At 41.2% G+C, this 25,966-nt stretch overlaps 1 protein-coding gene across 4 annotated transcripts in view; it reads right to left on the minus strand.

Moving 5' to 3' along the window:
• PPARG (peroxisome proliferator activated receptor gamma) overlaps positions 1-22,621 on the minus strand; it is a 142,266-nt gene extending 119,645 nt beyond the window's left edge. The window contains exon 1 of one of the 4 annotated variants that reach the window (XM_079794990.1): positions 22,443-22,621. The gene's annotated coding sequence lies outside the window, so the exon portion shown is untranslated. Of the gene's footprint in view, positions 1-21,471; positions 21,522-21,652; positions 21,792-21,891; positions 22,148-22,442 lie in introns of those variants that run through there. The other 3 variants (XM_079794992.1, XM_079794993.1, XM_079794991.1) reach the window with 3 other exon arrangements.
• Between the last annotated feature and the right edge of the window lie 3,345 nt (positions 22,622-25,966).

The raw sequence follows: 25,966 nt of genomic DNA on the forward strand, positions 1-25,966 counted from the left end.
ACAATTAGGTTCTTGTTAAAGAGTGTGAGATAGGGTGCTTGGCAACTTATTTTATTTTATTTATCTCTGTGCTTGTTTCTTCATCTGCAAAACAGAGATAATAGTGTATACCTTATATGATTGTTGGAAGAATAAAATGAGATAATGTATGTAATATGCTTAAAATAGATCCTGATACAGGATAAGTGCTCAATAAATATTAACTACTACTATTAATAGCTAGATTACTTTTTTGATGTTTGAGATAATTAAAAAAGAGTCCTTTAGAAGGATAGTAAAATGTTTTGGCTAAGACTAAAGGGTAGACTGAATTAAAAGAAAACATTCTCTAAATATGAAATTGTATGGTTACATTTATAAATCCATCATAAACTAAGTTATCCTAATGATTAATGTTACTCTAAAAAATCATGATAGCTATTTAGGATTAGCAAGTAGAATGGGCTTGCAGATTTGAAATAAAAAGCAACAATTATTTGTTGAGCATCTGATATTTGTTAGCAGTGTTCTAGGCGCTGGGGATAAAAAATTAATATAATGGACAAATATTCCAGCTCTTGTGTAACTGCATATATAAAGATGCAATTAGATGCTAAAGGATCATATAATATATTTGCTGTTTAGAGAAAAAAATAGAAATTAAGGTTGCTAAAGAGAATTAGGAGTTAATTCAATAAGATGTTATGCTTTACCAGGATTCATTAATTAAGGTCTACTGATCCCCTTCTCCTAACTTGAAGATTAGGGATTCAATAATTTGTAAAAAAAAAAAAAATCAATCAACATCATTTATAAGTTAAAACTAATTTTATTTAGTCTCAGAAAGAGCAGCATAAACATTGTGTTCACATTAAATTTAGAATAAAAACCTCCCCAATGTAAGGCATCTATCTACACTAACAAAAGAGAAATATGCAAATTGACCGTCACTTCGTGATGCCCACCAGCCAATCAGGGTTGAGTATGCAAATTAACCTCATCACCTCCATGGAGACTGACAGCAGGAAGGAGGCAGCTCCTAGCATGGCCTGCTTGGCCATCACCACGGCGACCGGGGAGCAGGCAAGTGCAGCCCGCAGGCAGGTCCCAGCACAGCCTGCTTGGCCGTCGCCCAGGAGCAGGCAAGCGCAGCACGCAGGCAGCACACAGCACGGCCTGCTTGGCCGTCGCTGCAGCGACCCAGGAGCAGGCAAGCACGGCCCGCAGGCAGCACCCAGCACGGCCTACTTGGCCATCGCTGCGGCGACCGGGAAGCAGGCAAGTGCGGCCAGCAGGCAGCACCCAGCACGGCCTGCTTGGTAGTCGCCGCAGTGTGGAGCAGGCAGGCCCCGCAGAGAGCAGAGAACCATGGGGAGCGGGCCTAAACCATTAGTAGGACATCCCCTGAAGGCTCCCAGATTGGAGAGGGTGCAGGTCCGGCTGAGGGACACCCCCCCGTGCACGAATTTTGTGCACTGGGCCTCTAGTATATATAAAAAGGCTAATGTGCAAATTGTCCTCTCGGGGGGTTTGACTGGAGATCAGGAGTTTGATCACTCACTATGATGTGCGTTGACCACCAGGGGGTGGTGGGGAAGGAAGGAAGGCCCCAGGGCCGGCAGCCGGGGAAGAAAGACCCCAGCCAGCCCTGATCGCTGGCCATGCCTAGGGACCCTACCTATGCATGAATTTCATGCACCAGAGTTCTAGTGGTGATTATAATTGATAACACTATATTGTATAACTTACTAAGAGAGTTGAACTTAAATGTTCTCACACACACACAAAAAAAATATGTGAAGTGATCGGATGTGTTAACTAGATGAAGGGAATCTTTTATATATATATATATAAAATCATCGTGATATACTTTAAATATCTTACAATTTTATATGTCAATTATATCTCAACAAAGAAAAATAACCTTACTTCGTCATTTGATTAGCATATAGAAATATATTTCACCTCCATATTATAGTTAGAGACCTAATGAAGAAAGAGATGCTGGGAATCAGGAAACAAAAATGAAGAGAGTCATTGCAGAGAGAGAAACAGAGACAGAAAAAGTAAACAAAGAAAAGAGACTTGAATATGGGAAACACCAGGAATGAAGAAAAAGGTGAGAAAGGGAGAGAATAAGAACTAAAGCTAGAGCAAAATACAGGGGTACAAGGGGGAAGGAAGGGAGAAGAAAAGGAAGAAGGTAGAAAGGAGAGGAGAGGCTCAGAAATTCAGATTAGTCAGAGTTAATAACTTTTGATATTTAACCTTACCTATTCGCTTTGGATATAAGCATCAGAAAGGGTCATTAGTATTTTAAATATTGTGCAGAAATTAATAAGCCACCAAAATTATTTAGCCAATAAACTATGTGTAATTGGTAATTACACACACATGTAACTTTCAGCAAGCCATCTTTGCTTTTCTCTAAACTCACATTTTCCCTACTTCTGTGCCTCTGCTCATACTATTTGACCATTTGAAAGGCTTTGCCCACCATCACCCCACATTCAATGAACAACAGTCAATAAGTATTTATTGAGTACCTATTATATACCAAATACTGTTCTAGGCACAATTCAAAATTTTACATATATTCTAATAAAAAGTATAAGCTGTTTTAATAACACATAATGAAAATGGACTATTTTAACAAAATATTCTACTAGACTTAAAATGAAATTGTTTATTCTTTAGCTAACCTTTTTCTTCACCTGATACCACAAGCACTTAAATAATCCTTATGAAAATAATGTACCTTATTTAAGAATTCCCCAAAATACAGAGAGGATATTCCTATGAGTCTAAGTCCTCCAGATCCTCCAAAGTGCAATTAATCTGTCATAATTCTAACTGCTAAATGTTGACAATAACACTTTGAAGCCTGTAATAACTAAGTGAAATAAGTTGGATAATAAAAGTTATTTGAACTTTCATTGACATAAAAATAGAATCACAAAGACATTCCCAAAATGGGTAGTCATGCCTGGTCTTAATCAACCATGACATTACATCACAGGAGCAAGAACAAATGACTTCAAGATCAGCAGCGTGACTGTGATTTACGTAACTCACTTCTGCAGAAATTTGCATTACTCGTGAAAAATGTCACATGGCAGAGGAACTACAAATATTAAAACTGGAAATAAATGATGACTGAGAAGGCATTAAAGAATAGTACTTTCTTTTAAAAGAACTGTGGAACTCACTGTACAGAAATGTTTAAAATAGAATTTGCAGTCACATTTAGGGAAATGTAACTACAAGTACAGATGGAAAAGGCCAGACACTTAGTAAGTATTGCTGCTCTAATATAGTCAATTATGAAATATGTTCTACTAAGTTATTATTATAGAATATAGACTCACAGCACCTTCACATTGGAAGGAACCTTCTAAGTCACCTAGTTTGTTTCTCCTACCAAGGCAAGATTTCTTAGATGGTCAGACTCTGGCATAAATGACTACTGAAGAAGCACTCACTTTCCCACTGTTGGACAACTGTAGTTATTAGAATTCTTTTCCTTATACTGAGCTGAAGTATGTCTCTTTTTAATATCTAGCAATCCTATATAAAAAAGCCTAGGTGTCGTCGCCACAAGATGGCCACGTGCACAGCGGAAGTGGGGCCCAGTGGCTGCTCCGCACAGGGAGGACTGGGGGTCCCCCAGCTCTGCGCTGTGCAGAGGAGGCTGGTCCCAGCGTCTTGGCCGCCTTGCGTGGAGGAGGTGGGTCCCAGCGGAGGAGGTGGGTTGGGGCAGGAAAGGGCAGTTGTGGGCGATCAGGCCAGCAGGGGCAGACAGTTGTGGGTGATCAGGCTGGCAGGGGAGGGCAGTTGGGGCGATCATGCCGGCATGGGAGCAGTTAGGGGGCAATCAGGCTGGCAGGCAGAAGTGGTTAGGGGCAATCAGGCAGGCAGGCAGGCAGGCGAGCGGTTAAGAGACAGCAGTCCCGGATTGTGAGAGGGATGTCCATGTAGGTCGTTTGGTGGTTACATCACCATCTCCCATTTATAAAAAAAAAAAAGTTCCATCATTTCGACATATGTATATATGTGCTTTATGTTTTGTATTATTTATTTACCACAAGTAAAGGTCAGGAATTGTTATATTTCTTTAAAAATTTTTTTACTGTTTCACTTCATTACTGCTGTGTATGTGCTCCATGTGAGTGATGTAGGTTCTTATGTAGGTGGGCTCCGACTTACGGCAAAAATGGCGTTACGTAGTGCCATAGGAACGGATCTCCAACGTAACCCGAGGACCTACTGTATAAAGGTATTTATTTATTTATTTTAGAAGGAAGAGAAGGGGCCACAGATTATTTTATTTAATTTTTATTTATTTTTTATTGATTTCAGAGAGGAAGGGAGAAGGAGAGAGAGATAGAAACATCAATGATGAGAGAGAATCATTGATTGACTGCCTCCTGCACACCCCCAAATGGGGATCGAGCCCATAACCCAGGCATGTGCCCTTGACCGGCATCAAACCCAGGACCCTTCAGTCCACAGGCTGACGCTCTATCCACTGAGCCAAACCAACCAGGGCTAATATAAAGGTTTTTAGATGCTTATCCACAAATCTGTAGTTGCCTTGTGTCAAGTCAGCAACTACGAGTTTGTGAGCGGCATCGGTCCATAGACCATAGTAGGAGTATTACTCACTGCTCTTTTCATGTTTCACATTTTCCTCCTTCTTCATTCCTATAGGCCCTCCTCATATTTATGTCCAGATTTTGCGATAGCCTCCTAACTGCTTTCTCTGCACACTACTGCCAGATTAATCTTCTGACTAAATAATCTCACTCCTCTTCTCAAGACCTGGAATCTTACCACTCCTTATAAGATAATATCCACACTATTTTGCCTGTATTCCAGACCCTTTGTCATGTTAATGAAAAATCTGTATCTCCAAATATATTCCTCACTAACTCACATATATGTATTCTCCACGTCAAATGGGTTGATCTCTGCAAAATTCCTCCTCCAAATCCATGCTTATTCCGGGATTTGTTTTCTTACACTGGATATTCTTGTCCTCTCTTCCGCTATCTCATGCCCTGAATTTTATTTTTTGAGGTAAAATTCACAGAACGTAAAATTCACTATTTAAAAACATACAAGTGGGTGGCATTTAGTATATTCTTAAAGCTGTGCAACCAACAACTCTATCTAGTTCCAAAACATTTAATCACCTCAAAAGGAAATCCTGTACCCATTAAGCAGTCATTCCGCCTCCCTTTACCCCAGGCCCTTTCTATCTCTTTGGATTTATCTATTCTGGATATTTCATATGAATGGAATTGTACTTTGATTCCCTTCTTTGTTTATTTTTCTGTATGTTTTTTAGCTGTTTGCTGTTTTGTTTTGTTTTCCTCATAAGGTTACTCTGTCAATCCCTGAACTTTTGAAGTCAAATTCAACTCCTCCCTTCTCTACAAGGTTTTTCCCATGTATATTCTATTCTCCATGCCACACTGAACTTGCCATTCTCTGAATTCTTATAGCATTTCTTTTCTGCCTTACTAATTTTAGTCTTTTAATCATATACTGCTTTGAATTATTGGTTACAACAATGAAATTTACCTCTTTTTGATTCGTGTAGGTTATAAACTCCTAGTTCTAGGAGCTTTGGTATCTCCCTTTGTGCCTAGAACCTACTTACACATGTGTGCATTTCACGGTCATATATAAATAAATAATAAGTTAAGGGAATTAAAGTCTGGATCATCAATGAGAGCTTCAAAGTTGTTTCAGTTTTTTTATACTTCCTTCTATCATGTTCTATCCTCCCTACCACTTGGCTTCTTTCTCTTGGTATTGTGTCGACTTAGGGCAATTTTCAACCTTTTCCATCTCATGGTACACATAACTATTAAAATTCTGTGGTGCACCAAAAAATACATTCTATATTTGCAGACCTGAGAAAAGTAGGTTTAATTTTCATCAATTTAAAAAATAATAATAATAGTAGTTACCTATCCTTTATACTCCAAAGTGACTTTTTAAAAAAATCAGGTGCCTATACTTGTATATGAGGATTTCTGGTACCAAGAATTAACCAGTCAGATGCAACCTTATTCTGCAATGTGACCAGTAAGATGCAACTCTGTTATATGACCTATATATTTATGGTTCAAGACAGGGCATTCAGACCAGACAAAGCTATTGCTGTGTTCACTGTTGTCATTTTCTGTTTGATAATCTGGAAAAAGAGGTCAGTGCCCCTAACTAAAAAGTCAGGTATTGCAAGTTTTAAAAATTCCTGCTTTATACCAGTGTGCCACTTGCAGCATACCAGCACACCAGCTGAAAATCAGTGTCCTGGCAGGATAGAAACAGGTGTGGCTGCAGGAGGATAATGGCAGGTGCCCAAGGGTGTAGAGCAGGGGTCCTCAAACCTTTTAAACAGGGGGCCAGTTCACTGTCCCTCAGACCGCTGGAGGGCCGGACTATAGTTTAAAAAAAAACTATGAGCAAATTCCTATGCACACTGCACATATCTTATTTTGAAGTAAAAAAACAAAACGGCAAAAACACCCATATGTGGCCCGTGGGCCGTAGTTTGAGGACGCCTGGGAGGGTGCAAATTCCCTGCATTGATCTTTTGTTAATAGACTCCTACCTTGGTTCTACATCCACAGACGAAGGTCTACTAAATGGGAGTGTTCAGAGATGTCACAAGGTCACATTAAAAAAAAGGTTTGTTTATTTGCTTCGCTTTTATATGTAAATCAATTTCTTGGTATTTTGACTTGAAGGTGCTCATAAACCCATCTCTATCTTGTAAAAGGAGATTAACTGTTAAATAATTATGATGATAATACTTGTGATTCATATATGAAATTAAAATTTTTATATATTATTACAAATTAATAGGCCAAAATTTGAGTGTTTTATCTAACACTTAACAAAACGTTTGAAAGGGAACTAGTTTTATTTGATGCATGAGTACTAAGTCTAAGTAACATTTCATATTGTGCATTACTGTGAACTTTTCTCCAGCAGTAATATTAAATAGAATTTGTTACAGTTCCCATTGGAAGCCTCCAAACAAGAATGTAAAACAGTGCTCTGGCCCTTAGGCCATTTAAAACCTGTTCTTCTGACCAGAACACCTAAATGTTTTAACACAGAATGCTGAAGTCTATAATTAACATTTTTTTCCCTTTCATATAAAGTTTGCCTCTTTAGAATAGTAAAATGTAAATGTCTTTTGGCATTAATTTCATATCATTATGTATCATAAAAATGTTATATAAAATAGAAATTAACATTTTAAAGAGTAATTTAGGAAATTCCCTAAAAATGTGGAAGATAGTAGCACTGAGTATCTCTTACAAGTGATACTGAAAAAAGCAAAAGTCCTCAAAATTGTAAATCAAGTTAAAAATATTTACAAAGTACTTATAATGCATCCATCCCCTGTGTTATAGACTGTGAATTCGGGAAAGTATGTAGTACATATACAACATTCATTCCTATCTGTTAAGAATAAACAATGTTGATTGGTATACAGAACTTGTACATAAAAATGGTAAGATATGACAGCAAAGAAAATGTGTAACATCCACATTAGGTTACATTTCAGAGTTGATATGTCTTCTGTTTTACTTCAGTTAAGATTAAAACTAGTTTGTATTTTCTGAATTTAAAAGCTGGTGGCCAGGGTAAATATTTCACACACATGTTATATGACAAAGGAAATCAACCTGACATTTAAAAACTGAATGTGTAATAGTAAAAACCAAATAATTTTGTGTACATATTGTGCTTTGTTAGGATCAAAGAGTATTCCAGCAGGCATAGTGGAATATACAGCATGAATCCTGTGAATGGCCTAAAGACACAACCAGGCCAACATGCTGAGTTCAATCACTTAAGTTATCTTCTCACCTTTTACAGAGCTGTGGTTCTTTGCCTACCTAGTGCTAGGTGCTGGTTCACCTACCCAGTGCTGTGTAGTCTCACTTCTGAAAAGCACCTGTCTCACTATCTGTGAGGCCATGTTTCCGGGTGAGCAGATATTGTTTCCCATATGTGGGTATTTGGTGCTGAGAAGTGAGTGGTCATTCAATAAGTGTATATGGAGTTTGTGGTATTGAATACACTGTGATAAAATTTACAAAATTTGAAAGTTTTGGTTATATATGCACTGAGCTGCATTGTAATATTCCATGTCACTCTATATATGAAAATCAATTCCATTTTACTTCATATAAGTTCCTTCAAAATTTATTTTACTTATCTTGTTCCCCAAAAGTTTCATGTTCAGAATTTATTCTAAGTGGTCAATAAGATATTTTCTGTAAATTTAAAATCAGAATGGAAATGGTAGTTAGATAATTTGATTGTAAATATAAAAGTTGGAAATTGCTATAAAATTAATTTGACCAAAGGAGGGTCATTTGAAATAGGATCTTGGTCTCCTTTTATTCGAATATTATATCCTAAATATGGATAAGTTCTTAACAGGCTCTTAAAGGAAAGTAGATAACTTTATTTCCCAGAGGAAGGGGGGGCTTTTAAAAAATATTTTAATGGGATAGTTCCAGTAAACTTTTGTTTTTAATTTTTATGTGCAAATAATCCTATCTAATAAAGAGGGAATATGCTAATTGACCATCACACCCTCACAAAGATGGTGGCGCCCACAGCCACAAGATGGTGGTGCCCAGTCCCCTCAGCCCCGTGCGCCTGCCTCCGGAGTCCTCCAGTCCCCTAAGGCCCCCAGCCACCCAGGGCCTGCCGAGGTGCAGGCAAGCCTTAGATGGCGGCTGCCCCGACGCCCAGGGCCGCCCGAGGCTCAGGTAACCAGGGCCAACCAAGGCTTGTGCTTCCAGCAGTGGCAGCAGAGGTGTGATGGGGGCGTCACCTTCCCCTGATCGCCAGGTCACCTCCCGCCCCTGAGGGCTCCCGGACTGTGAGAGGGGGCAGGCTGGGCTGAGGGACCCTCCCTCCAGTGCATGAATTTTCATGCACCAGGCCTCTAGTCTATACATATAAAACCCTAATATGCAAATAGACCGATCAGCAGAACAACCAAACAATCGGTCACTATGATGTGTGCGCATGGAACATGGCGGGCATCGGCTACAGCGGGATGGTGGAGCAGGTGAGCGGGGGTGCCAGACCAAGGCGGGGCACTGGTTGCTGTCATCAGGAGAGCCTCTGGTGGTTACTGAAAATTCTTGCTCCCTCCTGCCGCAGTCCCACCAGGTGCTCGCACCTGCTGCTGGCGCCAGCCCTGCTTGCACCCACTACTGGCACCAGAGCTGCTGCTCACACATGCTACCAGCCCTGATCACTCAACACTGTCAGTGGGCGTGAGTGGCGGCTGCCGGCCCCGATCGCCCCTCAGGGCTTCTCCACCTCCTCCTGCTCCTAAGGGGCAACCGGGGCTGGCAGCCATCTCTTGAATCCACTGCTGGCGCCAGTCCCACTTGCACCCGCAGGCAGCGCCAGAGCCACCGCTCACACCCACTGATGGTGCCAGCCCTGCTCTCACCTGCTGCTGGTGCCAGCTCCAATTGCTCCACGCTGTCAGCAGGTACGAGCAGGGCCAGTGCTGTCAGCGCGTGGGAGTGAGGCTGCCAGCAGACAGGGGATGAGGGGCTGTGGTGGGAGGGCCAGGCGGGGGTGCAGTGGATGGGCCAAGACCTGCCCCTGTGCCCACCACAGCCTTGCGGCCCACAGTTTCTTTTAAGGTGCACGAATTCGTGCACTGCGCCCCTAGTATTTTATAAATAAAGTTATGAACTAAATTGACTTGGATAGTTCACCACTTAAATGCATCTACTGTAGAGCATTATTAAATAAACTAGCATTCCCGTTGCAGGAAAAATCCTGCAATAGGGTTTCCTGCTGCACTCTACCCCGCCCCGCCTGCTCTCCTCCCTTGTCCCCCGCCCCGCCTTCTCTGCCAGCCCCCCTGCTTTTCTCCCTTCTCCGCCAGCCCACCTGCTCTCCTTCCTTCTCCCCTGGCCCCGCCTCCGCTCCTCCCTTCTCCCCCGGCCCTGCCTGCGCTCCTCCCTTCTCCCCCGCCCCACCTTCTCTGCCAGCCCGCCCGCTCTCCTCCCTTCTCCCCCAGCCCCGCCTCTGCTCCTCCCTTCTCCCCCGCCCCGCCTTCTCCACCAGCCCGCCCGCTCTCCTCCCTTATCCACCGGCCCCACCTGCTCTTCTTCCTTCTCCCCTGGCCCCGCCTCTGCTCCTCCCTTCTCCTCCCCCTGGCTTGCTTGCTTCTCCACAGCTTTGCTCCCTTCTGCAGCTCTTGGCTTCTTTCTATGCTGTCTTGATATGCAAATTAGCCGCCATATTTGTTGGGGTAATTTGCATACTCGTCCTGATTGGTTGGTGGGCGTGGTGTGGCTTGGGCATAGCGAAGGTGTGGTCAATTTGCATATTTGTCTATTATTAGGTAAGATAATCATTTTGCAAAATGAATAATTACTTTGTCATTTGGATTTTCAAGAACAATGATACCTTATCAACAAAGGATGCATTCATCCTATCTCCTTTGCTAATAACTTTACTATATAGAGAGAAATAAAGTAATGAAATAAATATATCTATATATATAAAAGCCAAGTGACTGGAACTCTGGAATGACTGGTTGCTATGACGCACACTGTGGCCGGCCAACTGTCCTGATCGGGGAGCAGCCCCTCCCCCCAGCCAGCCCTGGCAAAATAGGGGATGGGGCTGGCCGGCCAACTGCCCATGGCCCCTCCCCCCCCACCGGGCCCACCCCAAACGCCCCCCAACCCTGATTGGCGGTGGGACCGGCTGGCCAACCTCCCGCTTTTGCTCCCCTCTGCCGGCCCGACCCGATCACCCCCCATCGGGGCGGGCCAGCTGGACCCCACCCATGCACGAATTCATGCACCGGGCCTCTAGTTATATATAATATACAATACATAACATATACATATACCCTAAAATAATAAGAAGAGATTGACCTAGCTGGCTTGGCTCAGTGGATAGAGGTCAGCCTGCAGACTGAAGGGTCCCGGGTTCGATTCGGGTCAAGGGCATATGCCCCAGTTGTGGGCTCTATTTCCAGTGAGGGGCAAGCAGGAGGCAGCCAATCATTGATTCTCTGTCATCACTGATGTTTCTATCTCTCTCTCTCTCTCCCTTTCTCTCTGAAATCAATATAAATATATTTAAGTAATAATAATAAGAGATCTAGGAAAAATAAGGACAGAAGTTTTCCCCTATGGCAGACATAATTCAAAGTTAGGCACTTAACTCCATGTTAGCCTAGCAATGCTGTCTAGACAAAAGGCCTGGGCCTGACTGTGGCCTCTTCTTAGTTATCATCTTTCCCACTAATGCTGTTGTTAAATCTAGATAATAATAATCGTAAACTCCTGGAGAGATGTAATTTGTCTGTCTTCTTCATTGCTTTATCCTCCTTCTCTAAAACAACTTTTGGCACAAAATAGGAGCTCAATAAATATTTCATGAATAAATAAATCTTCATTAAAAAGGATCTTCTTAGACTTGCTCATATCAAGTTTGTGTTACCCACAAACAAATTCTAAGAGCTATAAACTGAATTTGTTAGTTTGGGTTTGCCTTGAGCTGTATTAAGAATTAAATCATCAGAAGTAGGGGTTGGGGGAACATCCTGGCTGGTATGGCTCAGTGTTTGAGCGTCAACCTATGAACCAGGAAGTCAGAGTTCCTGGTCAGGGCACATCCCTGGGTTGCGGGCTCAATCCACAGTGGGGGGCATGCAGGAGGCAGCCAATCAATGATTCTACCTCATCATTGATGTTTCTATCTCTCTCTCCCTCTTCCATCTTTTTAGAAATCAATAAAAAGAGATTTTTTTTTAAAAAAAGAAGAAATGGGGAAGGCAGAAAAAAGAGAGAATTAGTATCCCTGATATAAAATTTCTTAAAAGCTTTTAGAACTTTGTTTTCATTTAGGTAGCTTACTCTAAAGTCATCAGGCTGATACAAGTTGTTAAAAAAAATCCTAAATAAAGTGACCAAAAAAAATGTAACCTGAGTCAAAGGCAAACCACTTTACTTTCCCTTTGGGATTTCTAAAACAATGCAACAGGGAAGAAAAGGAAAAATCAATGAATTCAGAGGCTATTTCTGCATGTGTTATACACATGTGTGCATTTGTGTAGATATATTATATAGACAGAGAGATACATATAGATAGATGTAGATATATAGATATACTAGAGGCCCAGTGCATGAAATTCGTGCACTGGGGTGAGGAGGGGTCCCTCAGCCCAGCCTACGCACTCTCGCAGTCTGGGGGATCGGGCCTAAGCTGGCAGTCAGACATCCCTCTTGCAGTCTGAGGCTCTCGCAGTCCGGGACCCCTCGCTCCTTACTGCCCACCTGCAGCGGAGGTGGGAGAGGCTCCCGCCACTGCCACTGTGCTTGCCAGCTGTGGCCCGGCTTCTGGCTTAGCGGCGCTCCCCCTGTGGGAGCACACTGACCACCAGGGGGCAGCTCCTGCGTTGAGTGTCTGCCCCCTGGTGGTCAGTGCACGTCATAGTGACTGGTTGTTCTGCCAGTTATTGCTCCATTAGGTCGATTTGCATATTAGGGTTTTATTATATAGGATCTTTTACAATGTTCAGCCTTTTACAGAGGTCAGATTTGGGGAAAACTCTATTCACTTGCTATTTTAAATCTTTTTATTTTTTTAAATTGTTGTCACAAATTATATAAAGGCTTTATAATGACAATTTCTAGTCGAAGTTTACCCTCACAATGTTTCTGTATCAGCTCTTTATGATCATAAGTTCAGCATTCTGTCAAGAGTTGGAAAACCAAATAACTCTATCATGAGGTTATTTAATTTTATTTAAAAAACTAAAAATAATATAAAATAATATTGAATATCAATTGTAATTGAAAAAAAAATTTTTAATAAATTTTAAAATACGAAGATTTGCCCAGCTGGCATGGCTCAATGGTTGAGCATCAATCTATGAACCAGGAGGTCACGGTTTGATTCCCGGTCAGGGCACATGCCCGGGTTGCGGGCTCGATCCCCAGTGTGGGGCGAGCAGGAGACAGCCAATCGATGATTCTCTCTCATCATTTATGTTTCTATCTCTCTCTCCCTCTCCTTTCCTCTCTGAAATCAATAAAAATATTTTTTTAAAAAGAACATTTCAAATTCCTAACAGCTAATAGAGCATCTTTTTTCTTAAAATAGTAATTTTGGGAAAAGCATAGTATATATACATACTTTTCTTAAAAAAATTAAATGAGGGTGACTTTAAAAAATAATTGGAAACTGTTTTAAAAAACCTGTTTGTCACTGTCTAATTATATTAAAGAGAACAAAGGCCCAAAGAAATCAACAAAATCAAACCTTATGCATGGCTGAACAAAACTAAGAGCCTGTAACAGAGATGGGATATTTTTCTCTCCCAGATAGAGGCTGGTATAGCAAAGAGTAAATATGTGACATAAATTAATTATGAAGTAAAATTGGGTATAACAGAACAGAATCATGCGTGTCTTACATTATCTTCAATGGCTTTAAAGGAATAAAATATCTAGAGGATTTTTAATGTTTAAGTTATTCTTTGCCTTGATTTTTACTGATCAGGGTCATAGACACACACAAAAAGCTATAAGTGTATGTTTTTAATTATAGGAGTAATTTTACATTATTGGGCTAAACTTTGGAAAAGAGAAATATATAGAAACAACAAAAAAAGCCTTCCATAACCTCACTCTTTTAATATAACTGTCATATTATTTGTATATTCCCTTCCAGATGTGTTCATATACATATGTTTATTGAGGTTGCAATCAATAGGGAACATACATTTTTATGCTACTTTTATTTTAACTTAGTATTTTTCAGATTTTCTAGTTTTCTAAATTGTCATTGATAGTTGTATAACATTTCACCTAGTGATTACACCATAATTTACCTAACCATTCCCCTGCTGTTTAATACTTAAGTTATTTCCAAATATTGGTTCCTATAACTATGCTTTTATGAATGTTTTTGTGTATGGCTTTTCCTTTATATCCTCCTCTCTTTTGAAGAAGTCCCAGAAGTGGGGGTGAAGCATCAGAGAATGTGAAATATTGCCCAATTGCTTTCTAAACAGCCTGGACTAACTCATAGTTACTTCAGAGACATAGGAGACTACAAGTTTCTTCATTCCAGAAAAACAGAATTTTAAAATAAAAAAACAACAACCCACAACTATCGACAATCACTAGGAAGGCCATGTTTTCTACTATTACTAACCGGGAATTAAGGTTTACAAATCCATATCTTTTAAGTCTGTTTAATGTGAATCCTCTAGGGGAGGAGCATCCCTGGTGATCTTATGAAATCCAATCTTTGAAGTTGTACTCTTTGAACTTGGAGACTCAGGATCCTAGCAACCATTCTAAGGTGAGAACAACCATTCTAAGATGAGTGACACTTGGACTAAGAAGTGAGTCACCTAGCTTTTCTTGACACAAGCATATCGACAATAACAATGAGCTTATTTAAGTAATAAAATGTCAAGCTAATAAAGGTAATTTTACAGGATGATCCCAAGAGATTCTACCACTTGGCAGAATATGGCAAAGATCTTAACTATAGGCAAGGGTAAGGCCTACTAAAAATAATTCAAACTAAGTGCACTAACCAACGCACTCTGGGCTATCAGATTAGATGCAGAAATCATCTTGAGTGAGGGGTTCCAAAACAGTATACATCAGAATTTCCTGGAGAGCTTGTTAAAACACATCCCCATAGTTTCTTTCTTTCTTTTTTTTTTTTAAGAAAATATATTTTTATTGATTTTTTTACAGAGAGAAAGGGAGAGGATAGAGCATTAGAAACATCAATGAGAGAGAAACATCGATCAGCTGCCTTCTGCACACCCCCCACTGGGGATGTGCCTGCAACCAAGGTACATGCCCTTGACCGGAATCGAACCTGGGACCCCCCAGTCCACAGGCCGATGCTCTATCCACTGAGCCAAACCAGTTTGGGCCACATCCCCATAGTTTCTGATTCAGTTGGTCTGGGGTGGGGCCTGAGAATTTGCATTTCTACCAAGTTTTCTGATGGTGCTGATCCAAGGACCACACTTTATGAGAAACACTGCCTTGGATTATTTCTGTATTGTTATTAAAATATTCATTGAGTGCCTATATGTACTATATAGGCTGGAGATAGAAAGAAGAATAAAACCCAGTCAGTACCTGTTTCAAGAAACTGATAATCTATATTTTTTGTAGACATTGTACTACTTTAGTCCTAAAAATCAACAATTTGGACCTTGCTGAAAACAGTTTAAAAATATGTTATATTGCCTTAAATAAAGCCAGGATGTTTCTAATGAGTTCCAAATGCTTTAGGAAAATATGTAGTAATCCTACATTGGCAAATGCCTGGGTATTTTCTTCACTCTTCTGGATTTTATTGACATATGCAAATAATTTGTTAAATTATCTTATTCATTTATATACACACCATTCATATGTTTTCTCTTTCATAAACTCTATCCACTGTATAAAACAAGAGAAAGAACTTACATAAGTACTTTTCTATTTGCAAAAACTTATTTGTATAAGTGATTATCAACTGACAGAAAAGAACAACATTTAGTAAGGTAAGACTTTAAGATTTTGTGCTTTAGATTCAGACTTCAACAATACTGTGGAAAAGTGAGTGACAAATAAGCAATATGCTTAGTCATAGGCATGTGGTGTCCAATACCTAACTGTTAAACACTACCTATCAGCTGATTCACAGAATTAATTAACTTGCTTTTGAGGTTGCTACTAAGCTTCTGTTTCTAACTGAGATGTGTTGGCTTGCCATAACTATTTTTGGCAAAAAGTAAAAAAATAGAGCATATATGACATTTTATGATCTGTAGATTTTCCAAAGCATTAAGTGTTATTTATATGTCTTCAGTGTACTTTTTTCTGATGAGATTGAAAGAGTCCCCTCATTTCAATTTATCAGAAAGCTACTTTAAAAGTCTGGAGGAATTAACTCATGTAAAGACTAGATAATTTGTCTAACATCACAGAGAAAATAGAAGACACAGTGAGAGATAATATTCAGATAATTGATTACATTAACAAACATTAACCTTAATTATGATAACATTTCATAGGTAAATTGATGTTTGGGAAAAACAACTTGATTTTTTTGAAGGCAAAAATGATTCAAGAACGAATTACAACTTGTGTGTTGTTTTTTAAAATGATTTCAGAGAAGAAGGGAGAGGGAAAGAGAGAATCACTGATTGGCTGCCACCTGCATGATCCCCAGTCGAGCCTGCAACCCTGACCGGGAATCGAACTGTGACCTCCTGGTTCATAGGTCAATGCTCAACCACTGAGCCACACCGGCTGGGCTCAGCTTGTGTTGATTTTAAAGAGAAAAATAAAGGCATTTTGGGAGGAGAATATATTCTTTCCTATCACTATTTCAAATAGCTATTTTCATATTTTATCTCATGTAGGCTGATTTATGGAGAAACTGGGACATAAATTGCTTTCATTTTATTTTTCCTTCTCTTTCAAACAAGAGTGTTTTCTATCCCTTAAAGGCCTCGTTTTCAGGCAAGGAAACGAGGAACTAACTTCTCAGATTTTTGCTGATGGTGATTTAAAGAATTAACCTTGCTAGAAATACTAGCATTTTGAAAGTGGACTCCAAACTTTCAAATGACAAAGACAGTTTTAGAGATGGAATGACAGCCAGTGAGGTGGGGTCAAGGTTAAGGGGTTCTTTGTAGTGTTTCATCATTGCATTCTGGCAGTCTGACAGGTATGTTTCCCCATTGCCTTCACTATAAAGGAAAATTTATTCCTTAAACGTACAGGATGAGAATATCCTCTTTCTATTCCCTTTCCCAGAGGCAACTTATAGAGCCAGGGAGAATAACAGCGCTAAATGGCAACTTTAGAACTTAAAGCTATTCTAAAATTCTATTGAGGTCATCAAGGAGCAGGGTAAATTCTTAGAAACCAACCTTATATTTTAGTTCTATGCACAGTAACTACGCAACCTGCTGACTGTGGGAGTTGAGCATACAGAAATCTCTTACACTCCTACTCAGGGTATTTCCCTATTTTTCTACCTCCCTCATATCTACTGTCTACTTATCTATGGTAAACTGTGAAGGACTTCTTACCCCAGGTTTATACTAATCTGAACTCTTCTCGAAAGGTCAGGAAATATGTCTTAATTAGTCTTAACCACATTGTGTAATTCTCTTAAAATCAGTTAAAACTTGCAATGAATTTATTTTCTAAAATCAATGCAGCGGGGGGGGAAAATGTTCCCTAAACAGATATTGAACCCAACTGAACTAAACCATTATGTGATCTAGTTTAAATCCTGACGGCAAGGTTTGACATCTCTATTTTAACTGATTATGTTACATGCATTGATGGCTTCATTTCTTTCCTTTATATCTGAGAAATCGCAGTAGGGAAAAGAAACTCATTGTCCCCCAAAAAGGTTTTCAAATTGAAAGTCACCCAGTCACTGGAAGAGAAGGTAAAGCTATGACTCTGAGAAAGCACAAGCTATACTATTAATAGAGTAGAAGTTAATGCCACTCCCCAGTTTGCACCCCCAAAGGTTAAAGCCGCAGGAAAATGGAGCACTCACCTACAGGCACTGGCCTAAGCCTTTCTGTGCCCTTTGCTTCCCCTTCCTTTCAGCTATGTCCATACTTGGGCTTTGTAGCCCTATATTCTAGGAACACAGTGGGGTGCAGGCCTGAAACCAAGTCTCTTACTTTCTTGCACAGGGGACACTTCACAATAAAATGCATTGATTAACAGTTCATAAGGAGAATTTGTCACTTTTTAAGCCACTAAAAGCCTAATTTTTTGGTTGTAGCTTGTTGAAAGAAGACCCAGTTTTCACCATAAGCACATCATTTCGTTTTTTAAGCAGCGACCCTACATTGTCTTTTGATTCTAAGGATCATAGCCCTCATTCTACAAAAAAACTTGCTCCTGGGTAACATACAATAACTTCTCACAGGGTGCACCATTAATATAAACAAGGAATAGAACTTTATTTTTTTTAAAAGCACAAAAGGCGCCTTCTAGACGCATTAGACATACACAATTGACACAAGAGGATCCACACTGCGTCCACTGTAAAACTCATAAAGATAATACCAACAAAACAAAAATAATTATTAGGCTGATTTTTATCCGAAGTAATCAGGGAATGATGACAATTTAAAATTGAATAATAACGAAATATTTCCACAAACATTTTGTAAATTGATCACCTCACGGCAAGCATTATCTTCAGTTCATTCTTAACAATAATCTCAAAATTAGTTCCAGGGTGAACTATTAACATTTTGTAAAAGAGTTATTTAGCTATAACACAGATAATCATAAAGGTTCGCTTTAAAATATCAGCTCAATTATATTCAGGGCCAAGGTCACTTAACGTTACAAAGGCTTGCTTACAAAGTCTTAAAATCATACAAAAAAACCACGGTAAAATAACTGCAATGCTTTTCCCGTTTCACAGATAAAAAAATGGAGAGTTAGAAAGTATAGTGACTTGCCCCGCTATAATAACTGAAACGGTTAAAAATATAAACTTAAATATTCTGAATTAAATGTCCACTATTAAAATATTGGTTTGCATTGATTATTGAAGAAAAAATATTAAGATTATATAAACCCATTTTTAAAATAATTGAAGCATATACTATTATTGGTGATAGTTTTTCTTTTTCCTTTTTTTCTTCAGCAAATATTATTGGTGATAGCTTTTGTCTTAATATCTGCAAAAGTTTTCCCCAAAATACGGCCTATTGTAGTGGTGCCGATTTCCTTTCAAAAACCTACTTAAGTATTTTAGGTAAATAAAAACTAAAACCTGACATTTTTATAAAATCATATGTTTTATAAAACATATTCATATAACTCCACCAAATATACTTCTGTATTGGAATAAAATACAAATAGTTAATAAGAAAACCTCATGAAGATTACAAATAATCTTCAACTTAACGTTTTATATCTAGAATGCCATAAAACTAACTGAAATGTGATATTCTGGGTCTATCTACATTTTCGACATGGTTATTAACAGATCTTATTTTATTTTTTAGAGTCTAATTAGATCAGTTTTGAAGGAACTTTGTAAGCATTTTAAATCGCTGCCCTTTTTGTTGCTTTTCGGCTTTAAGAGGGAGGAACGGGACAGCTCAAGAGGTCAACTACCCTAATGTGGAGATCTACTAGGAAAAAACTAAGAAAAGCAAGTTAGAAATTCAGATTAACAATTTTTAAAGCAGGGGGCATATTTTTACACTTAAAAGACTGGCGACTTAATCAAGTTTTCTTGATTTGTGATTCAAAAAAATCCTCTACGATGAAATTTATTTAGTGGAATCTTATGAGACCCAAAACTTGTTCCAGTACATTTGCCACACCTTATGACATATATTTCCAAATTCAAATGACAATGAATTCAACAGAACAACACCCACCAATTAGAATTACTAACATTTTCTGTCCTATCCATTGGGCGTATGTAGATCTTATAAAAGAAGCAAAAGTATGGGCCACGATATATAAAACATTTGTAAAGTATTATTTTAACGTATTTTCCCTACTTCACTATAGTCTCCTGTCATTAACAACCATTTCACAATTTGAAAACGAAGTGAAATGTATTAATACTTGTATATGCTTTCACAGCAATGCCGTTCACCGCTTTCACACACATAATTATCTTGATAAAGTTAGTGGCAAACATCCCTATTTTCAGAGAATTAACAGAATATAAGTATTTGTTTATAGTCCTATTACTTACTAATTAAAAGCAATGAGCCGTGATCAATAATGCATTTCTAATGCATATTCCTAAAGTCACACTTTTTCTCCTGTATCAATTTTAATACACAGGGATAATGTAATTTAAATGTCACAGTGATTTTGAAACTATATTGTGATTTTTAAAAATTATCATTTATTATTTTTAAATGTAATTCTGAATTATACAAAGAAACCGAACATTTGGAAAACTAGTCTCTTCAAAGAAAATAGTGTATTTAATTATTAAAAATACCAATCACAGTACAGTATTAATTTTAAAAAGAAATCATAGCCCTGGCTGGATAGCTCTGCTGGTGACAGCATCACCCTGTATACAGCAAGGTTGCGGGTTTGATCCCCGGCCGGGGCACATACAAGAAGCAACCAATGACTGCATAAATAAGAGGAACTAAAAACTGATGTTTCTCTCTCTCAAATCAATTTTTAAAAAGATTTTAAAAAGAAGTTATATTCCTTTAAATTTAAAAGAATGAAAACAGAGTGCCCCAAAAAACTTAGCCTGGAGTTCTGCAGACCTTTATACTTCACTGATGCCACGCTTTTTATAGCAGTTCTTGTAAAAGCTAGAAACAAATATGAAACAGTTTTGATTTTAAAAATTATATCACGAGTTTTTTCCCCCAGTGAGTTGCAAAAGATTGAGTAGTCACTAGTTGATTCTAAGATCTTTTCATTTAAGATTTAATTATTAGCAAGTGAAATATCAAATATTATCTTATTTAAATAAAGGAGAAAATTATGTGAAGTACACAGTATGACAAAAATGGATAGTTTTGTAATAACTTCGCTTTTGGGCTAATACGTCAGTTTAAAATTTGTGTATATTAAATAATACTACGAAATATATTAACTTTAGAGTGAATCTGATTTAAAATAGACAACACAAAAATTGTTTTAAAACTTGAGCAGGATCTTTTGAATATCACTCCCAATGCTAACTGGTAGCATCTAGGAGTGTTTTCCATAAAAGTTTAATAGGAGAGGAAGGTATTTTCTTAAGAGAAAAGCCACAGTGAATGTCTATGGCAGGCTCTACCAGAAGGGTTTTCTAGATCATTTGGCACCACCAGGTTGGTTCTGCTTTCAGGCAGCGATGGATCACTTAGCTATAGACAGGAAGAGTACCACGGAGCATCTGAGATCTGTCGGAGATCTGCCAGGTCCTTTTTTTTTTTTGGTAAAGCTACGCTAATCCTTGTTCTCTCAATAACTCCGGTTACAATCTGTTTCATGAATGATAAAAGCACTTGACATAAAAATAACGTACTTCGGCATCAAGGTTCTCCCACCCAGCAATGGGTTTCACACCACTCAAGTTCACCATCTTGCCTGGTTTTGTTTTCAGATGATAATTCACACAAGTCAGTCTTACCGTTTGTCCCCAAACTTGAAAGGAAAAGAAGAAAAACTTCAGCTTCTTCCAGACAGACTACTTTTTATTTTATTTTACTTTATTTTTTTAACTTGGCTCTCCTGAAGTAAGTGACACCAGTTCCCCAGCCATTATCCTCAGACTCAAGTGAATCAGATTGTCACGGTTACAGTGAGGAGCACCGCACAGCAACAGGACCACCATCTGTGATCATCTTGCGAGTTCTGGACACACCAGCCACACATTCCCACAGAACGCAATCACAGTGAGCCGACTCACCTAAGCCCGGGAGTCACCGAGGATGGGGAGTGCAGCTTCCGCTCCACCAGCAGAGGTAAAGGCCCCTCTTTACCTAGCCGACCTTATATAAAAGCCGCCCATAGGTTACTCCCAGTCTCTGCCTCCTCACCTAGGCTCCTCCCCAAAGACCCGGGCACCCAGCGCCGCGCTACACACCCACCTGGCACCCCGGCACGGCGGGGCCACGGCTTCCGCCAAGCACCCCACTCACCGTACCGCCCTCGGCCGGGCTCCCAAGTGCTGCGGGCACCGGTGGGAGCCCACGGCACCCTCGCGCTCCCGGCCCAAGCCCGGGGTGGTGCGGGAGGGGGGCCGCTGACTCTCCATCCCCGACGGCGCTGGGGACCCCAGCCCGCACCTCCAGACCCCCACCCGGCTCAGGGCTAGCAGGGTGCTTACGGGGCAGCGGGGTGGGGGACCCCCAAGGACGCCCCTCGCTGCACTGTCACCGCGCCTCCACACAGCGCCCCGTCGTCTGCGCGCTGCAGACCCCGCGGCACTCCGCGGCCGCTGTACCGCCGCGCACGGGACCCCGCGTTTCGGCCCCGAAGTTCCCCGCCCGCGGCTCGCGGACGCCGGCGCGCCTCCCGGCTCCGGGGCGGCGGGGGCGCTCGGCTCGCGCCTCCCGGGGCGGGACCGCCGGCCGCTCACGCCGCCTCGCGTGCAGCCCGTGCCCTTCCCCGCCGGGGCCGCTCGCGCTTCTCGGGACTTCTCAGGGCGCGACCCTCCGCCCGGACCCCGCGGGCCGCGACCCCTTCACCCGGGACCCCCTCCCAGCGACCCTCAGCCCGTCTCCCCGCTCTCGGCCCGCGCCTTCGGCGGGGTCGCCTCAGCCCACAGCCCTCCGTCCCGGCTCCCCGGGTCCCGGCTCCTCGGCGCGCCGCCTCCCTCCGCGTCCCCTCGCCCCGCGGCCCGGCGGCCGGAGAGCCGCGGGGGCCCCGGACTCTGACCTGTGGCGGCGGCGGCGGCGTGGCGCCCCGCTCCGGTGTCCCGGAGGCTGACCGAGCGCCCCGGGCGGCGGCTCCGCGCGGGCTCGGGCTCCGGCTCCGAGTGCGGTCGCCCCGCCCGCCCGCGGCCGAGCGGGACCGAAGGGGGTGGCGGCGCGGGCGGCGGGCGGCGGGCGCGCGGGCGGACGGGCCGGGAGGGAGCGGCCGCGGCGCCCGCCGGGCGCACAGTAGGGCCGCTCGCCGCCCGCGGCCTTTTCTGAGCGCCTACTCGGTGCCCGGCCGGGGCTGTTCTCTCCACCGCCGCTGGGAGGCGGCCCCGAAGGGTCCCCTTTCGCAGAGCGGAGTTGGGAGACGCCGGGGCACGTCGGGGAGAGCCCAGGTGTGGGGTTCCGGCGCGCGCCCTGCCCCTCGGGCCGGGGTCTCGCCCTCCTCGCGGGGTCTGCGGGGTTCCCCCGGGTCCTCTCCAATGGCATTCTTCACAAAAAGACACTAAACCACACTGCGGATCGCCTGTGGCTGTTTCAGTCTGATCTCCAACGGCGCGACCCCCTCCCAAGGCCCCCCTTTGGCATTTGTGATGCACACAGGCAATCGGTCACTGAACGCGACGGGGTTTGGGTTTTCACCATTAAAAGCACGTCTTTAACCCACGAACAGACTGTCTTTAATTCTCTGACAGTGGTTCTGACACGGAGGGACCCCGGCACTGGGGCGGGGGTGGGACGTGGCCGGTGGGGATCTCAAGCTTCCAAGTTGGAGAAGCGTTTTTGGGGTCACGCTGCCTCCTGAAAGCACAGGGTGGACTGTGGGCAGCCCCTTTCCTGCCGCTCGCTCTCCGTCAGGACCCGTCCAGAGCGGGTGGCAGGTAGATGCCCCATCAGAGAGCCGCTGGTCCTCGGGACTGGAGGCCTCCTTTCCCTGCCTTCTCCCAGTCCCATTACTGAACATCCGGTTCTAGGCCTGGCCCTCCTTGGGGAGGCAGAGGTGAGCAAAGTCCCTGACTTCAAGAAGCGTATCCAGTACTTGCCCAAGATACTCTTCATTCTTTTAACATCTGAATGTGCGGGGGGATGCCTAGATCTTTTCCCTCTAGGGCAGAAGTTCCTCATTTGTAATTTGATGTAAATTTTTGTGAGGATGAGTATCATCACTTCAGCAAAGATTCGGAGCTTAAACTAATAAATTCATGTCTTTTTCCACTTGTCCCCTAAAGTAAGAGGTTAAGAGCCATAGCCCTTTAGGGACTTCAGAGACCATTTTACCCACCACTGAAAAGCCCTGTTTCTTTGCCTGCCCGTTAGGGAGTCACGTTGACGTGGCTTAACATTCTACACTCAGGCATTGAAGTGCTGTATGCATCCTACTCCTTGTTCTTATTTTTAAATTTAAATTCTTTATTGTTAAAAGTCTCCTTTTCCCCCCATTGGCCTCTCCCCAGCCACGCCCCCCCTCAGCACGTGCCCTCACTCCCCCCTCCGCCCCTCCCCCCGCCCCCCCCCCCCCGTGTCCGTGGATTTTGCTCATATGCATACATACAAGTTCTTTGGTTGATCTTTTACCCCCTCCTCCTCCCCCTCCCCCCCTGGCATTCCCTCATAGGTTGGACTGCATCCTACTTCTTGATCATTCCAGAGTTCCAATCTGCTTTATTTTTTAAAAACAGCTTTATTGAGATGTAATTTACAAAATCTAAAATTTAAATACTATACATTTTAAATGTACAATTTAATTATTTATAATTCATTGACAGAATTGTGCCAGCATCACCATCACGTAATTTTAGAACATTTTCATCACCCCCAAAGAAACCTTCCCTCCATTAGCAGTCACTCCCATTCAGGGCCGCCAAATTAGGCAACCACTAATCAGTTTCTGTCTCTATAGACATATTTATTTTGGACATTTCATATAAATGGTATCACATGTGGTCTTTTGTGACTGGCTTCTTTTAGCTAACATAATGTTTTTGAGGCTCACCAATGTATAGTATGAACCAGTATTTCATTCACTTTTATGGCTAAATAATATTCCATTATATGAGTATATCACATTTTGTTTATCTATCAGTTGATGAATATTTGGGTTGTTTCCATTTTTGGCTATTAGGAATAATGCTGCTGTGAACATTCATGAACAAGGTTTGTGTGGATATATTTTTCATTTATCTTGGGCATATACCTCGGAGCAGAATTTCCGGGTCATAATGGTAACTCTACATTTAATTTTTAAAGAATTGCCAGATTGTTTTCCAAAGCAGCTGCACCAATTTACATTCCTATCAGCAGTTTATGAGGATTCCAATTTTTCTACATCTTTGTTGTCTGTCTTTTGTATTTCAGCTAACCTAGTGGGTGTGAAGTGGTATCTCATTGTGGTTTTGATTTGCATTTTCCTAATGACTAATTACACAAGCATCTTTTCATCTGTTTATTGGCCATTTGTATATCCTCTGAAGAAAAGTCTATTCAAATCCTTTGTGCATTTTTAAATTGGATTATTTGTCTTATTTGTTTATGTACAAGTCCCTTATCAGGCATATAACTTGTAAATATTTCCATCCATCCTGTAAATTGTCTTTTTACTTTCTCCATGGGGTCATTTGAAGCAAAAGGTTTTTTAATTTTGGTTAAATCCAATTTATTTTTTTCTTTTGGTGTTATATCAATGCCTAATCCAAAGCCATGAAAATTTACTCCAAAGTTTTCTCCTAAGACTTTTATAGGTTTAGCTCTTACCTTCAGGTTGTGATCCATTTTGAGTTTAATTTTTATACGGTATGAAGTAGAGCCAATCTACTTTTGTTGGGAAAGTTCCAATTCAACTACATTGACTACAGGGAATAGCACCGTAGTGAATTCATAACTGGTGCAACATTTTAGCGTTGACTTGAATACTTTCTAAATTCCCTTTAAATATAAACATTTTGTGATTTTTTTTCAAAAGTGATATGTAGTTAATGAAGCTTATAAATGTAAGAAGTTAAGTAATATAAACAGAAATAATATAAATCTGTCTTTCAAACTACTGGTCTTGATCCATTGGTAGCTTATTAAAATCAATTTAGTGGATCATAACCAGTATTTTTTAATGTCAAATAAAACATATCAGAACAGAAACTATCAGAAAGCACCTCTCAAATTAAAGAAAGTATTGTTTCATAATTTTTGCATTATTTATGTATGTGCATTTGCGTGTGCCAGGAATTAGTATAAAATGTTTCTTACTGTGCGCCACATTTTAAAAAGTTGGAAAAACACTGTATAATCTATAGTTGCAAAATTCTTTCATTCCACAAACATTTATTGAGTGCTTATTTTATGCCAGGCCCTCTGCTAAGTGCTAGGGATAAAATGATAAACAGCACATGGTCTCCACCCTGCAACAGTACACATATGCAGTTGGATCCATATGTAGTTTCTGGAGACAAAAGGTTGTGCCTGAGTTCATTTTCCTCAACTACAAGGGCTCTTTCCAAATGTCTGATCCTGCGGCCTTTTTTTTTTTGCAATTAATGCTCAGTTGTTTAT

The sequence above is a fragment of the Cnephaeus nilssonii genome, assembly GCF_951640355.1.
Source record: "Cnephaeus nilssonii genome assembly, chromosome: 17".
Lineage (NCBI taxonomy): Eukaryota > Metazoa > Chordata > Mammalia > Chiroptera > Vespertilionidae > Cnephaeus > Cnephaeus nilssonii.